Here is a 14,098-nt window from a genome sequence, read left to right as displayed (position 1 = left end):
AAGAAGAGCTCCAGGTAAACACTGCGGGCTCGGCGGGATGGGAAGGCTTTGGCTAGGAGCCAGGTCCTCAGGCTTGTCCCCCTATGGCCCTGTGACCCTGAACACGAGATGAAACCTCCCTGTGCTTCAGTTTCCTCATCTGGTAAAAAAGAATTTAAAAGAATCTCCTTCACAGGCTTATTTTAAGCGTCAAATACGACAATCCTTGAAACACTTAGAATTTACATGTTGTTGAGTGCTGGTTGTTACCATTGTTTTTATTATTATTACCTACACGACTCCATCTTTCAGACACGTCCACTAGCTCCTCCCGGACTCAGATGTTCAGACCTTCCTGGAAAATTTTGCACCCCAGGGGCCTCACACAACACAGCAGGTGTGCCTCTCCAGGCAGTGGGAGGCTAGCAGAGGGGCCTGAAACCACGTGAGTTTACTTCTCCGAGAGTTCCAGAAACCCGGCAAGAAGCGGGGCACTGAGGCAGAGAGGTAATTTATTTTTAAAAGGCCTTAGAAAAATTAGAGAGAATTGAGTTTATTTTGGTGTGGAATGAAGCTGGAGAGACCCAATTGTCTTAATGTCAACCCCATGACTTTTAAGACACTGGTGCTGGAGTTAACTCGATGGCCTGGCTGGCCCAGATGCTGATTTATTTTTATCATAAGTCTCTGGGTTACTGTGAGTCCCATGTTGGGCTTGTCAAGACTCGGGTGTGGAAGGTGGGAATATGAGATTGGGGGGCTGGGGTGGGCCACAGAGGACAGAGGGTTTGGGCAAAAGTCACACAAACACACATTCTTCCCAAGAAGGCATCAAGACCTTTTTTTTTTATAATCATCATTTTCTCATACCGAATCCTCATTCTGGGAAAATTAATAGCATCTTGGTCGCCAGTTGACTGAGGAGCCCACAATAACATGTTCCACTTGTCACCAACTTCCTGTCTGGGCATTAGGACAGCATTGCCATTTTACCCAAGTATCTTCAATGAAGAAAATGCCTGAGGGTTTTCTGGGAATGTTATCAAATTCAAACCCCAAAACCATTCAGGGAAAGAGAAACCCAGTAGACAATTAGGAGCAGGCTTGGGCCTCTGAACTTTTCAGTGGCTTTGCAAACATCCAAAAAAGCTATACAGAACAAAAGAGAAAGAAAAGCAAAAATTACCTCAGGATAAAAATTAATCAAGTGTAAATCTGACCAGCGAGATGGACTTGAAACTTGTCTTGCTGGAGCTGGCCTGTGGCTGAGAGGTTAAATTTGTGTGCTCTGCTTTGGCAGCCCAGCATTTCATGGGTTCAGATCCTGGGTGAGGACATGGCACCACTCATCAGGCCGTGCTGTGGTGGCGTCCCACATAACACAACCAGAAGGACCTACAACTAGAATATACAGCTATGTACTGGAGGGCTTTGGGGAGAAGAAGCAGAAAAAAAAAAAAAAAAGATTGACAACAGATGTTAGCTCAGGGCCAATCTTAAAAAAAAAAGAAAGAAACTTGTCTTGCATTTTTGGCTTCTTTAGATCCAGTGTAGACTCTATATGAGCCAGCGTGCAGGGCAAGAATATTGATCAATGCAAGACGAGTCCAGCAGGGCTGTGCTTGGTTCTGAACTCACAATGGACGGGCAGCCTTGGGAAACGTCTGCAAAGGGAAGAAGCCAAAATTCGGTAACTTTCTATAGTTTTGGCTATACCATGTAGATGTAGAATAATGGCAAAGAGAAGGGAAAAACCCACCAACAATATCGTCAGATGATTTATAGAGAATATCAGAAGGATGACCCAGTTTTCTCTTGTCTGTGACTGCTGGCTGGCCCCTGCAAGGTCAGCTGAGCCAGATGAGGAGCGTGCTCTTTGCCAGAGCTGGGGAGGAACTGCTGACAGCTCGAGGGGCTTGGCTTGTGCCTGTCCAAGATCTTGCTCAGGGCTTAATGGAGGCCACTAGCTAGCTTTTGCATTCATCAATGTATTCATTGTGTTAAAAAAAATACACCCAGCATCTTAGTAAAAAGTATCTTGCCTGAAATGTGCATATTTCTAAGTCTTGAAAAATAGGGTTCTGCCCCCAAAAGCTTTGCTTATTTATTTCTTCTGAGGTAAAGGAGGAAAATCACCTGATGCATGATGCACATAAGCAATTCTCAATCACACAAAAGCCACTCTCACCTGAGAAAATTTGTTTCAAACATCTCATAAAAATTTCCCCCACATTTTCTGCCACTGCACTTAGTAAGCAAGGAACCCGTAATCAAATGCTTTTTATTGTCCCCAAAACCTGCCAACTTTCTTTAAGAAAAAAAAAAAAACTGTGTTAGAAAAACAGAGCTTCCTTTAAGTGTGAAATATCAGTTCATTGTAAAAAGTAAAAAAAGGAGCGGTAATCCAACTTCCGGACACTGTTCTGAATTATTTCACCAGACCCTTTTAAAAGGGGATTAGCAGGGCTCTGGGAGCAAAATCCTTCTGTTTTATTCAATCTCTGATTTTATGTTATAATTACTGGTTGTAAAGGCTCTGGAATTAGTATGCAGGCACCGTCAGGACACGATGCAGGTGCTATTCTAATGGTTCAGCTTTTTAATTAAGAAAAGAGGTAAGAAAATTAAATCATAAAAACACTTTTGTGAGAGCTGAGAACATTGCAGTGACTGCATGAATAAAGCCTTTATACCTTCCCCTGACAGGTCAGCTACCAAGGCACTGACTTACGACCTTTTCAGGGCCTGACAATAGTTAACAGCTTTCTCACCTTGTCTCGACTGAACCTTTTCTTCTAGGACAGATCTTATGCAAATTGCCTTAAGTAGCTTGACTTCGACAAAAGATATCGCAGTTAGAATAGATACATATCCGCACTGAAAGGCCTGTTCTTAGGTCCCAAACACAGATCTCTTGTTCTCTGGATCCCTTCTCATAGGTGGGGGAGGGAGGTGTCTGGGGGGTGCAGACAGCTATGGGGAAACAGAACCTGCCCTGAAAGACCCACACAGGGGGAAGCAGGACCAAGGCCAAGGTGGGCCCCCCTCCATCCCTGGGAAAACAGTGAGGCAGGGGCAGCAAGCCCAGGATTTCTCTGAAATGGGCTGTTCTTGGGGGAAAAGATTAAGCCTGAACACTCTGGCCTTCTTGGAGGCAGCCCAAGTCAGTGGTGTGTCTTAGTCCTTTGTAAGTTCCTTCAGCTCTCCAGTCACCCCGACATGATCCTCACCTGTGAATCAAATTGTTCTTGCCCATGACACTTCAAGACATGTCCCCCAGCTCTCCCACCAAAGCAGTGCTGGAGCTGCTCCAGCCTCGAGACCGTTGGGCCTGTCTGAGGCCCTGGATCCCCACCTTCTCCCATCGCAGGATTTGCCAAAGCTGGGAGCCCAGATCTGAACTCTCAGGGAAGCCTCCACTCTGTGTTCCTCAGGCCCCAGTAAAACTTGCACCCATCACCTCTTCTTCCAGAAGCAGGACAGAGTGTGTGACTGGGGACCTGGTCCACAGCCGGCAACCCAGGCCTTGCCCTTCCTGAGGAGGCCCTGGCCGCCTGGCCCAGCTGAGAACAATGTGAGTATTAGGATATCAGCCGCCCTCGCAATGATCACGCGTTCAACGATTTTGTTTTCACGGCTGAGGGGGCTTTTTTCCAATGTAAATCAAGCGCTTTAGTTATTAAGGCCGAACACTAATCTCCAACAACCTTGACATAATGTGGCCGGGCGCGCCGGCCCACTTCGCACCTGCAGTCTGAATAGGGCGCCTTGTCAATGGGGGACACGCTTGTTGCCCCGACTTGCAAAGGAGGGGAGTGAATAAGTCAAGCTTTGTGAATGCCCATGCGCGCTCTCCCTCCCGCCTTTGATCAAGGAAAATGTCTTCTAATTTGTCCCTTTTTCATTGTAACAACGTTTTCAAGGCCTTTTCTATTTTTCCAAACCACATTTTTATAAAGAACATAAATCGCCCCCCGAAAACAAAAGGGACGCGCCCGGGCCAACTGGCGCCATCACGCTTCAGTGTTTCGTGGCTCTGGAAAGTTTGCTGCTTCTTGAAGCTGCCCTCAACCACAAACACTGCACTGGAAGCCCCCAACCGTCTAGAGCTCCAGATCCGGGCTGCTGGAAAGAGGGTGGCCCCGCTGTGGGAGGGGAGTGTAGAGGGAACTGTCTTTTCGGTAAGGGGAGAAGGACACAGCCTGGGGTCTGCATCAGAAAGGCAATGGGGCTAAGATTCATATGGTCTCGGAACCCAGGGGCAGACGTGTCCCTCAGGGATGTTGTGCCGCTTCCTGGCCTCTCCTCAACTCAGCAGGCAGTTCCCCGACTCCGTGGAAGTGAAATTGGGTGACCCATCTTTTCTTACACAAGGCAGATGTGGGCACTCGCTCCACACTAACCAAGCCTTTCACAACGGTTTTTTCCCCTCCTCACCCCATCCCCCCAATCGGCATTGGTCCTGTGTCCTCCAGAGAACCTGGAGAATTGAGGGGTGTCTGGAGAGGCTTCCTGCCCGCAGATCGTCCCCCAGATCTTAGGTGAGAAGCCAGGGCATTTTAGGGAACACTCCCTTCCCATAAACATCCTACAAGAAAACAGAGACTTAGTGACTTTTTATTCCCGGCCATGAAGCAACTTCTTTGCCGAATGTAGCTTTTATTCAGAATTGCTATTCACTCTAAGTCTCTCTCCAGGAACACACAGGTATTAATGACTTTGATGTCTCATTTGGTGGGATATTAATTATCAAGTTGCAAACCAATGAGCAACCTCTGCTCCTCCTCCCCACACCCGCCCCAACATTGATTAAGCTTGGATTTCCAAGTGTTTGGGGAACCTCTGGCCAGGAACACTTTTATCCTAGAGCTTTAACTTTCTCCCCTTGTCCGAGAAGATCAAACAATTTTTCTAGGACAGAGGCAGGCCAAGACTCCTCCCCATCCTGCACCCCCACCCCCTTTAGTTATTACTTTAGTGCAGGCTCTGGGTAAGAAAACTAACATAACCCACTAATACAGTTTAAAACACTTTGATGTCTTGCCAAGAAACACACTTCCTTCAACAGAGAAGTCAACATTTGTTTTTCACATTAAATGGCGTTTAGTTGCCAGTGGAAAAAAAAATAATTCTAAGGACCACTTTTTAATTCGATGGATAACAACCGCAGGGGTCTAAAAGAAAATAACGACGATAGCTATAGACACAAATAACTAAATTACCAAAACGTTAGTATATCTCCCGGCTTCATTAATATGTAACAGACTCCCCAGTTAATCTCCAAAAGCTGGTGTTCCCCCTGTAAAATGGCACTCTGGGACGAATTGTACATGAGATCAATCACTGCTAATGCAGGAAGGTTTACTGCAGGAAAGCAAAAAAGCTATTTACACCTTCAAATAGAAGCTTTTCAGATTTAAGAGTAAGAGCCATACATCACCAAGAATAAATGATTATGAATTGGTAAACGCGCCCTCCAGCGATTAGCTATGCGACGCTATTTATCATTTCTTGGGTGGTGATGGTGGTGGAGATTTTTTTTTCTTCTTCTTTGCCTTCTTTTTCAAATCATCTGACTGTTTGGAAAGGAAAGCTTGACCAGCAGCGAAGAAGAAGCAGAAAAACACTGCGGGAAAGTTTGTTTTTCCATGTACTCGAAGTCATCAAAACACTGCCATGCAGATATGAACGGGGCCGTGTATGGAGAGCTTACTAGGGAACAATGCAGCCCTTTCATTGTTTCATTTGTTATTAGGAGATTGTTTGCACATTGAAGTTGACATATCAGCAGGTTTTATTTTTTCTCTCCTCCCCTCTCTTTACTGATCCCCTCCCTCGGTATAGTTCCCCCCTTCATCTAGTCCACGAATTTAGGTGGCGCAATTACTCCTAAGTTATTTATTTATTTATGGGGGAACTTTTCTTTGTGTGCACGCGGGCGCTGCGCGTCTGCGCTGGCGCCGGTGTGCGGGGCAGCGTGCCTGCGCAACACCACCGCCCGGAGGCCCACCCAGCCACAGTCGTCCAGGGAAACCGTGCTCCCGCCAAGGCATGGGGTCAGGGACTCCTGGGGACCCCTCTTGCTGTTTGCAACACAAAAGCATATGCAGCCCCTAAACATTCCAAGAGAGACAAAGGCTGGAGCCGAGGTCTGACTTAACCCTGGTTAAAACTAGCCCACAGCCCACCTCCCTGGCCCAGTCCAGCTCTAGAGGCAAGGGGGAGGCGCTGAGACCCGGCTGGGGCCAGGGGTTTGAGACTTAGGCCCCAGCCTTGGCTGGGCTAAGGATGGGTGGTGGGGGCGATTCCTGGCGTTAAAGTCAGAGTGGGCTCTAAAGCAGGGTAGAAGGGCGCCCTACGCCCGCCGCTCAAAGCGAAGGATAGGGGTCAGTGATGGTCTCGAAGCTAAAGCCCGCTGAGCTGCTGCTCTGTTCGCCAGCAGTGCCGACCTGAGGGCAGACCTGAGCAAGAGAGCAGCGGCGCTAGCTTCGCCGAAGGCTGTCGGAGCATCAGCCCTGTGGTCAGTTCTGCCGCCCAATGTCTAGCAGGAAGCCGGTAGAGCAGAAGTTCATGGTCAGGGACTTCGGGAGTCTGGGTCACTAGACCCGGGCCTCACCTGCCCACTGCTCTCGAGAAACTTGGCCACGTTTGGCAATGGCCCCCCTTTGGTAGCTGGACGGGACAATATGAACCTACTTCAAGGGTCCCAGCGCCTCTGCCTCCACTGGTGGGTGTTGGGTGTTGGAAATGGGCAACAAGGGAAAGTTTGAGGGACCAATTAGGACCCCAAGCTGAAAGAGAAGATGCGGGCGCAATTATTACATGCTCCGCATGCCCCACAAATTGGGATTTGAGTCGTGTCAAGGGCCTTTTTTGGTAGGTTGGAGAGGTTTAACACAGCTGGGAGGGGAGTTGTGTCTGTAAGTCTGTCATAGCAGGTAACATTGCCTAAAGGATCTTTCAAGACAGTGTAGAGCAGGCCTTCCAGAGAACCCCAAGGTTGTGGAATGAACCGAGGGCATGCCCCCTGTAGGCAGGAAAAGGGCCCATTTCAGGCTTGCTTTATGATTGGCTTTGAAAGTTAAAGCACTGGCAAAGTTTTGTACCTATACATACAGAAGGAGGATTTTCCCCTGACCCCAATATGTTGATTAGAACAATTGGAGGCTAAATCTAAAGTGTCTAATCGTGCACTCCCAGTTTTAAAACGTACTATGGAGTTATTGCAAAATAAGTTAATGTCTGGGGAGTGGGAGGAGAAATAAAATGTCCTTCATTTTTATTTCATGTTCTGTTATGTAAACTTTTCTCCCCTCTGTCCCCACGGAATTTTCTTCCATTTTGATAACTCATGAGAGCCTGGTGTAGGAAATCTGCTTGAAGGATAGGTTCAGACTGCACTGACCTGTAGGGAATGGATTCCTCTTTTACTTTTCAAAGCTGGCACAGTCCTGTGCTTTAGAAAAGAGACATGGAAAGAAGGAATGGGCTCAGAAGTTTGAAAGACAAAACATACATCCCTCTTGTAGCTCCCTTCCAAGAAGCCTTTAATACTTTGCACCTAACATTGACTCCAGGAAGGACAAAAATTATTGATAATAAACCCTGTGAAACAAGCAAATTATCATCATGAAGATTTAATTTTGCAACTCCAACAAAGAGTATTATTCATTTACTTTCTGCTGTTCTTCAGATTTTATCCTTAATTTTAAATTTTAATGCCATTATTTTCTTCTGTATAACCCATTTTTGAAATAAAGGACTCCCTTTATGATATGTTTTCAATAGTGAAAGTCTCTGAAGATCTATAATATTATTATTTATCTGAATTTTGTAGCTCTGAGGGATGTATACACGATGTAATTGCTTTAACATGTTTTCATAAATTACATTCAGAAATGTGTCATAGTAAATTACCTTTGTAATAAAATGTAAAAAATGCAAATGGCTGTTGTCTTTATTACGTTTTAAACCATTGGTTTATCTGCACTATTTCACTTGTCACTTGCACAATATGTTGGCTAAAGGGGCGGCACAGTTTGATAACAGAGAGCTGGGTCCTGTGTGTAATCTTGCAGGCACGTACAGTTTGGGTCATTTCCTCATCTCCCGCAGAAAAGACATTATCCTGCTCATATTTACATACTTTTCAATATTTGTCAAACAATCATAAATTATAAATTAATGAAATGTTCGACAGTCTTCAGAGATCAGACTAATGAAGACATTTACCTTTTTGGTGATTTTGAGTCTCATCTTTGTAAGTTTAATGACATTTTGACGCTCATGCTTTATTAGGCTTTATTAGATTTGTCCTTCACTCCCGCTGTCATTCAGATGTCTCTGCAGAAACATCACCTGCTTCAGGTACAAGAACAAACTGACTTCGACCCAGAAACCTTCAAAATGGGGATTCTGCAAGCTTAGTTTTAAAAATTAATGTCCAGTTGGGTCTAAAAGACCACTGGAAATTTTTCTCCTTCTTAAAATTTTTAATGAGACTGCTGTTACATGTATTTCACTAACAGGCAGTAACCTGGATACTCAGAAAGATGTGCAGCCAAGATACAGTGTAATTGCAAAGTGATTTCCAGCAGCACTATCAGGAATGAGGGAGAGCAGCTCTGATCCTGATTTCATCTTTTGGAATTTTATGAAATTTCCTTTGGATTGGGGATGGGCACAGTTTATAAACCATCTCTTGAGTCCAAAGGCAGGGGGCTCATTTAGAACTTGGTCTAAGTCAGGGGATGGGCAGGATCTCACCCAGCTTTGGTCCTAGGCAAGCAAAGAACTCCTTTTCTCACATGCCACTTCCCATTGGGTGCTGCATTGACCCCGCAGCCTCAGAGAGAACTCCAGGTATGTGCCTGCTCAGCCCAGGACAAGAAAGGGACGGTGTAAGCTCCATGTGTCCATGAGGTTGACACTTTTCCCTGGAAAATATTGCCTCCCCATGCTCTCATTATGATTGATGGCCACAAGGCTTTTTAATAAAATTATAGGTGATGAATTTAGTTCAATCCAAAGAGGTCAAGCGATCAGCCTTGACTTAAGATTCAAACATGTAGGACATCACATGGAACAAATGCTCATCATCTCCACCCATCCCCAGCCACAGTGGAAGGGAGCTGGGGCTTTGGCGCCATCTTACTTTAAACAAAGGGCAAGGAATCCAGGAACTCAGAATGTCAATGTCTCTGTCATCAGCTTGAGTAATTTTATTAGCCCTCTTGCAAATTGTATCAATCCGTGTTAATACACACCACCCTGCGGGCCACCAGACGCTTTGCTTTCCTTAGTCTTGCCCATAAGGGGCAGGCATCCTGGGAGACATAGTGGCTGTGGAGGTGGGAAGGGGGTGTTTGAAGGAGGGGGCCCTCAGAGCCTCCTGGATTATCTTTAAGTAGAAAGCCATGTGTGTGTTTGCGCGAGGAAGAGAGAAGCAGAGCAAGAGAGAGACAATTTTAGAGGTGGATGCCCGAATGCCAGCCTTTATAGGGGTCCATTCGGTCCTCTTCAGGCAACTCGGCTTCTAGCATAAGCGCGAGGCGTCTCATGGTGGAGAGCAGGAGGGGGAGTCCGATTCCCTCCTGGAGCACGGACTTGGAGTTTAGCCTTTGCCCCTTTATAAAATATACACGGGGAATAACCGTGGCCCATTAAAGGCCACAATCAGAACCTATAAAAATATTAGAAGCAACTTCAAAATATTCCCAAACACTACTTTTTTAATACACAACTGAGAGTTATTAAGCAGCTTCTTGGGGAAGCGAGCATGGCTTCCGCAATCATCAAAAATTGATATGTGCTGCTAGTAAAGTAATTATGCGCCATCCTGAGGATAAGGGAGCGGGCAATTGTTAATCCACTTGCACACCCGTTGACTTGCAGCATCAAGCTGCAAATAGCTTAATTAAGTCATACACGTGGACTATAACCATATTGCTCCATTGCATTATGCACACTATATCTCAATTTATTGGGACAATTAATGCGAGAACTCCACCTTGGGGGCGAACGTCATCCACTCTGCGCCCAACTTCTTTTCGATTGATACTTGCGCACCCCAGAAAGCCAAGAACCAGTGAGAACTAAGAGAGAGAGATGTCGGGTTTGGAATGGGGGTGGGATTCGTCGTGAGCAAACTTCGGCCCGACGGAGTCGTTCGAATGGGGTGCTGGAGAAGCTAAGGTGAAGCGAACACTTTGGACAGACCACAATAGATCGAGTCCCAGCTGCTCACGTGTTTAAGTGGGCAGAGTCCCCAGTAGTTTAACTGTAATTGTAAAGCGCAAAACAAAGCCCATTCGTTAATCATAAGAACTCGTCAGCCCAGAAGGTCAAGGATCTATTAGGACAGTTATTTAAATCAGCTGCAGCGCATTCCTCTCTCATCCCCTTTCGAGGGTGTAGAATATTCCAGGCGACACGTGCTGGAAACGCAGTCACCGCCCGAGCAGCAGCCTTGGGCGCGGCGGGGAGTGGGGTGGGGGCCGGCTGCGCCCTGAGCCAGCGCCCTTGACCCCAGCGTCCCCGCAGGAGCAGGCGGAGAGTCCGAGAGCCGGGAGGAGCTGGGCTGTGGCCCCCGCCTCTCGTGGGGACGCGGGGGACCTGAACACGCGGAACTGGGGTGTGGGCAGCGCTCTCACGGGGGCCGAGGCTCGAGAAGCCCGAGGTCGGCAAAATCCTGAGAGCAGTCTCGTCCCCTCTGGCTCCTCAGCCCCAGGGAGACCCGGAATCAACCCTCCGCCTTCACACATCACAGAGAAGTGGGCAACTCCAAGCGGCGGCCACAGGGCTCCTGCTGCACGTGCCACCGAGCGCACTGGTCGCATAAGATGGGGGTATGGATTTTGACAGCGTTTTTCGGAGGTGCGGCTGGGATGCCGAACAGCCGTTGCGCCTCGGTCCTCCCGGGTCGGGGGCGGTTGCGGGCCGCGATTCCGGCTCGGGCCCCGCACTCCCCTCCCTCCCACGGCCAGAGGGGCAGGCAGGGCTCTCCTCCCGGCATCCTCTGCAGCCAGCCCTCGGGCGGGCAGAACCGGGTGTGAACTCGGGGAGCCGGGGCCGCCCGCCTCTTCCTCCGCTTCCCCTCACCAGGTCGTTTTCCCTTCACTTCCAGAAGGTTAGAAAGGCGAGCGCCCCGTCTTTTCCAGAAGTCCCCTCCAGCCCCGCGCGCGGAGGCTCCGTCCCCTAGACGCCGGGGGTCCCGCAGCCCCGCGCACGGAAAGGGCCGCGGCCAGGCGCTCCGGGCCGGGGGAACGCCGTCCGATCCCGGGACCGACGGCTTCGGGATCTCAGGGCCCGGAGAGAGGGCGCGGGTCCGGAGGCCGCTTGCCGGGAGCCAGGGCTTCGAGGTGCCGTCGGGGCAAAGGCTCCGTCGACGTTTACAGTAAAAACTACCGCAGTAACACCAACAACACATCAGCGAACATTTATTGTGCCCTTTCTAGAGGCGCTTTGTAGTCACAGTCCTATTTAAAACGAAAGAACGAAAAAACCCATTTGAAACAGCTTCTATTTTTGTGCCCATTTTAGAGATGGGGCCACAGAGGGTTGGGGTGCTTAGAAGACTTTGGGCAGGGTCCCTTGGCCAGGAAGTGGCAGAGCAGGTGCTTGGAGCAACGCGCTGCCCGCCGAAGGGCCCTCGGTTCTCCTGGGGCTGTCTCTCCCCTTTAGGAAGCCGACGCAGCTCGCATCTTGTCTCCCCTTTATCCGCCCGCCGCAGGCTCGCCGAAGTCGACACATCTCTGAGCTAATCGTTGCTCTCCCGGTCTCTTTGTCCTCTTTCTCACTCGTGTCCCCAACCTCTTGCAATTGGCGGGGTGGGGGTGGGGGGGGGGTGTCTTCTGGGCTTAGACCTGGGCCAGTAAGGCCCAGATCGCCAAATCCTTCTGAAAACCGCCCCCTGCACCACACCCAGTTTCCCATCCTGGAGAGCTGCAGTCCGGCAAAGCTGGAGTACATCTGGAGGCCTCCCCCGAGGCGGTGACCGAACTCTCAGACCCAACTAAATCCTGTCAGGGCTGGCGCTGAGGGTTGGGACCCTGGATGGCTTCGGACCCTCCCCCCATCTCCAGAGGAAGAGCCCCAGGTGCTAAGTCCTGCCATCCTTCTTTACTCCCTCCTTCTCCCATTTCTCTGCTTAGCCAACATCTGACTCCAAGAACTTGGCTCAAATAGGATGCATATTAATTTCAAAACTCCCATTCCGAAGTCGGGATGGGGCTGCTGTGGCCACCCCAGTCTATTCCTCTCTGACCCCTAAGAATGTTAAAGGAATCACTAAGAAATTTACCGGGAATACAACCTCTGCCGGTTGGGATCTCAAGAGAGGGGTCCATGAGGGTGCGAGGCTGAGGGTGAACCAAACTCTTCTGATTGTCCCCGGTTGTGGTGGGGAGGAGGGGTGAGATGAATATATTTGTCCTTATATTCAAAAGCCTTAGCTTTTGACTTCAAGCCTTAGCCAAGACGTCAAAGGCTGCGGCATTTGAACCAAGAACCTGACGACGGCCTTGATGAGCCGCCTTACCGCCTTTAGTTTGCTTCGCTCCGGGCCGCGCGCTGGAAAGTTTAACTCTATTATCAAAGAGGAAATTGAAAAGTGACTTCTGCAAATCCCAAGACGGGGTCTTAGCAGCAACTTCTGGGGTGGGGAGCGGGGTGGGGGACCGAAAGGAAGGTTGAAAAAAGAGCTGGGAATATAATTGAAAAAAAAAATAAAGATACACGCGGGATTAAATAAGCTAAGAAGCTCAGCCGGCGGAATTCTAGATCTGGGTTTTGAAACTCAGAGGGTCTCTCTACCTTTGGCCATCTGGCTGTTTTAAGCTCTGCCCCATGCTGTATGATTTTAGCTGAAAATCTCTTCCGTTGCAGCTTCGCTTTTATTGAATTCATCAAAAGCAAACTTTCCCTGAGTTTTTTTTTTTTTTTTAAGAAGGCTAAAATAATACGCCGACCACTGTGACATTCTCCGCGCCCAGGCCATTTTTCATAACGCCGCGGATCCGCTTTTGTGCCTCTGAGGCGACTAAACAGATGAATAACGAGCAAAGTCTCCCGAAAGTAAGCTAGCAGCTTTTCTCAGCTCGAAAAAAGTTAACTGAAATGAGAGGTGCATGTAAAAACCCACACCCAAAGATGAGGGCCACACTTTTATTACTCTGAATGACAACGACGTCTTTTAAAAAGCAACTAACTCCCACACCCGCGCATACACACACACTCACACACACACTTGCGCACACAAACCACACAAACTTTAAGCCTTGCGAAGCTGCCCAGGTGGTGTTTAGGGAATTTTGGTAAAGAAAGAATGAAGGAAGAAGTATTTGAGGCAGATTCTAGCTGGTAAGATGCGAGAAGGGTAAAACCCGGTTTTATTTAGTTTTAGTTTTGTTTTGTTTTTCTTTTGCTTTTTTAAACCGCTTTAAAAAAGCGGTTTGAAAGTTGGTTTCTGGCAAGAGGAGAGAAAAGGCTGCCGCACTAAATGAAGAATCAGTGTTAAAAGGACGCTCAAAATGTAGTATTGTGGCAGGTCGGGGTAAGTTGCATTTTTTTTTTCCTGTTTTCTCTTTGGTTTTGGAACGCAGTGAAAATGCACTTGGGGAGAATTTTCCTGTTGCTTTTAGGGATGAGAAAGTAACTCCAGGCTCCCTGCCGGATGGCTGCCTCCTGCGACTTTGCTCTGGTTCTGCGTGTGTTTTACTCGGAGGCGCCTTCTTCCGAGCGCGGCCAGCACAGTCCCAGAGGCCCGCGAGCCCTGGGCGCCGGGTGTGGAGAGCCGCGCTCGGGCGGCAGAGGCAACAAGTCCGGACTCTAGCCCCGGGCGAGCGCCGCGCCGCTCCGCAGCTGAGCCAGGGGCTCGCCTGACTCTCAGGAATGAATTTTGCACGTGCAAACTACTTGCTTGTGGACGCGCACAGCTGCGATCCTCGGGTTTATCAGGGGAAAAAACTCTTCGCTTAAATGGACGATTTGGAAAAACTCAGCCATTGGTTCTCGCCAGATGATTATTGATGCAAAGTAAACCCTACGGGTTGGAGCGCGCGCGCGTCTGTTTAACCCTGAAAATATTCCACTTTCGAGTTGCTGAAGTTGATATCCACTC

General features: G+C 48.5%; 1 long non-coding RNA gene across 1 annotated transcript in view; it reads left to right on the top strand.

Moving 5' to 3' along the window:
• The first annotated feature begins 13,127 nt into the window (after positions 1-13,127).
• LOC123279568 (uncharacterized) overlaps positions 13,128-14,098 on the top strand; it is a 274,829-nt gene continuing 273,858 nt past the window's right edge. Inside the window, exon 1 of the long non-coding RNA XR_011496654.1 lies at positions 13,128-13,531. This is a non-coding gene — a long non-coding RNA (uncharacterized lncRNA). The remainder of the gene's footprint in view (positions 13,532-14,098) is intronic.

The sequence above is a fragment of the Equus asinus genome, chromosome 21 (genome assembly GCF_041296235.1).
Source record: "Equus asinus isolate D_3611 breed Donkey chromosome 21, EquAss-T2T_v2, whole genome shotgun sequence".
NCBI classification, from domain to species: Eukaryota; Metazoa; Chordata; class Mammalia; order Perissodactyla; family Equidae; genus Equus; species Equus asinus.
The sequence above is the reverse complement of the archived record's forward strand: the minus strand, read 5'-3'. Positions and strand labels throughout refer to the sequence as shown.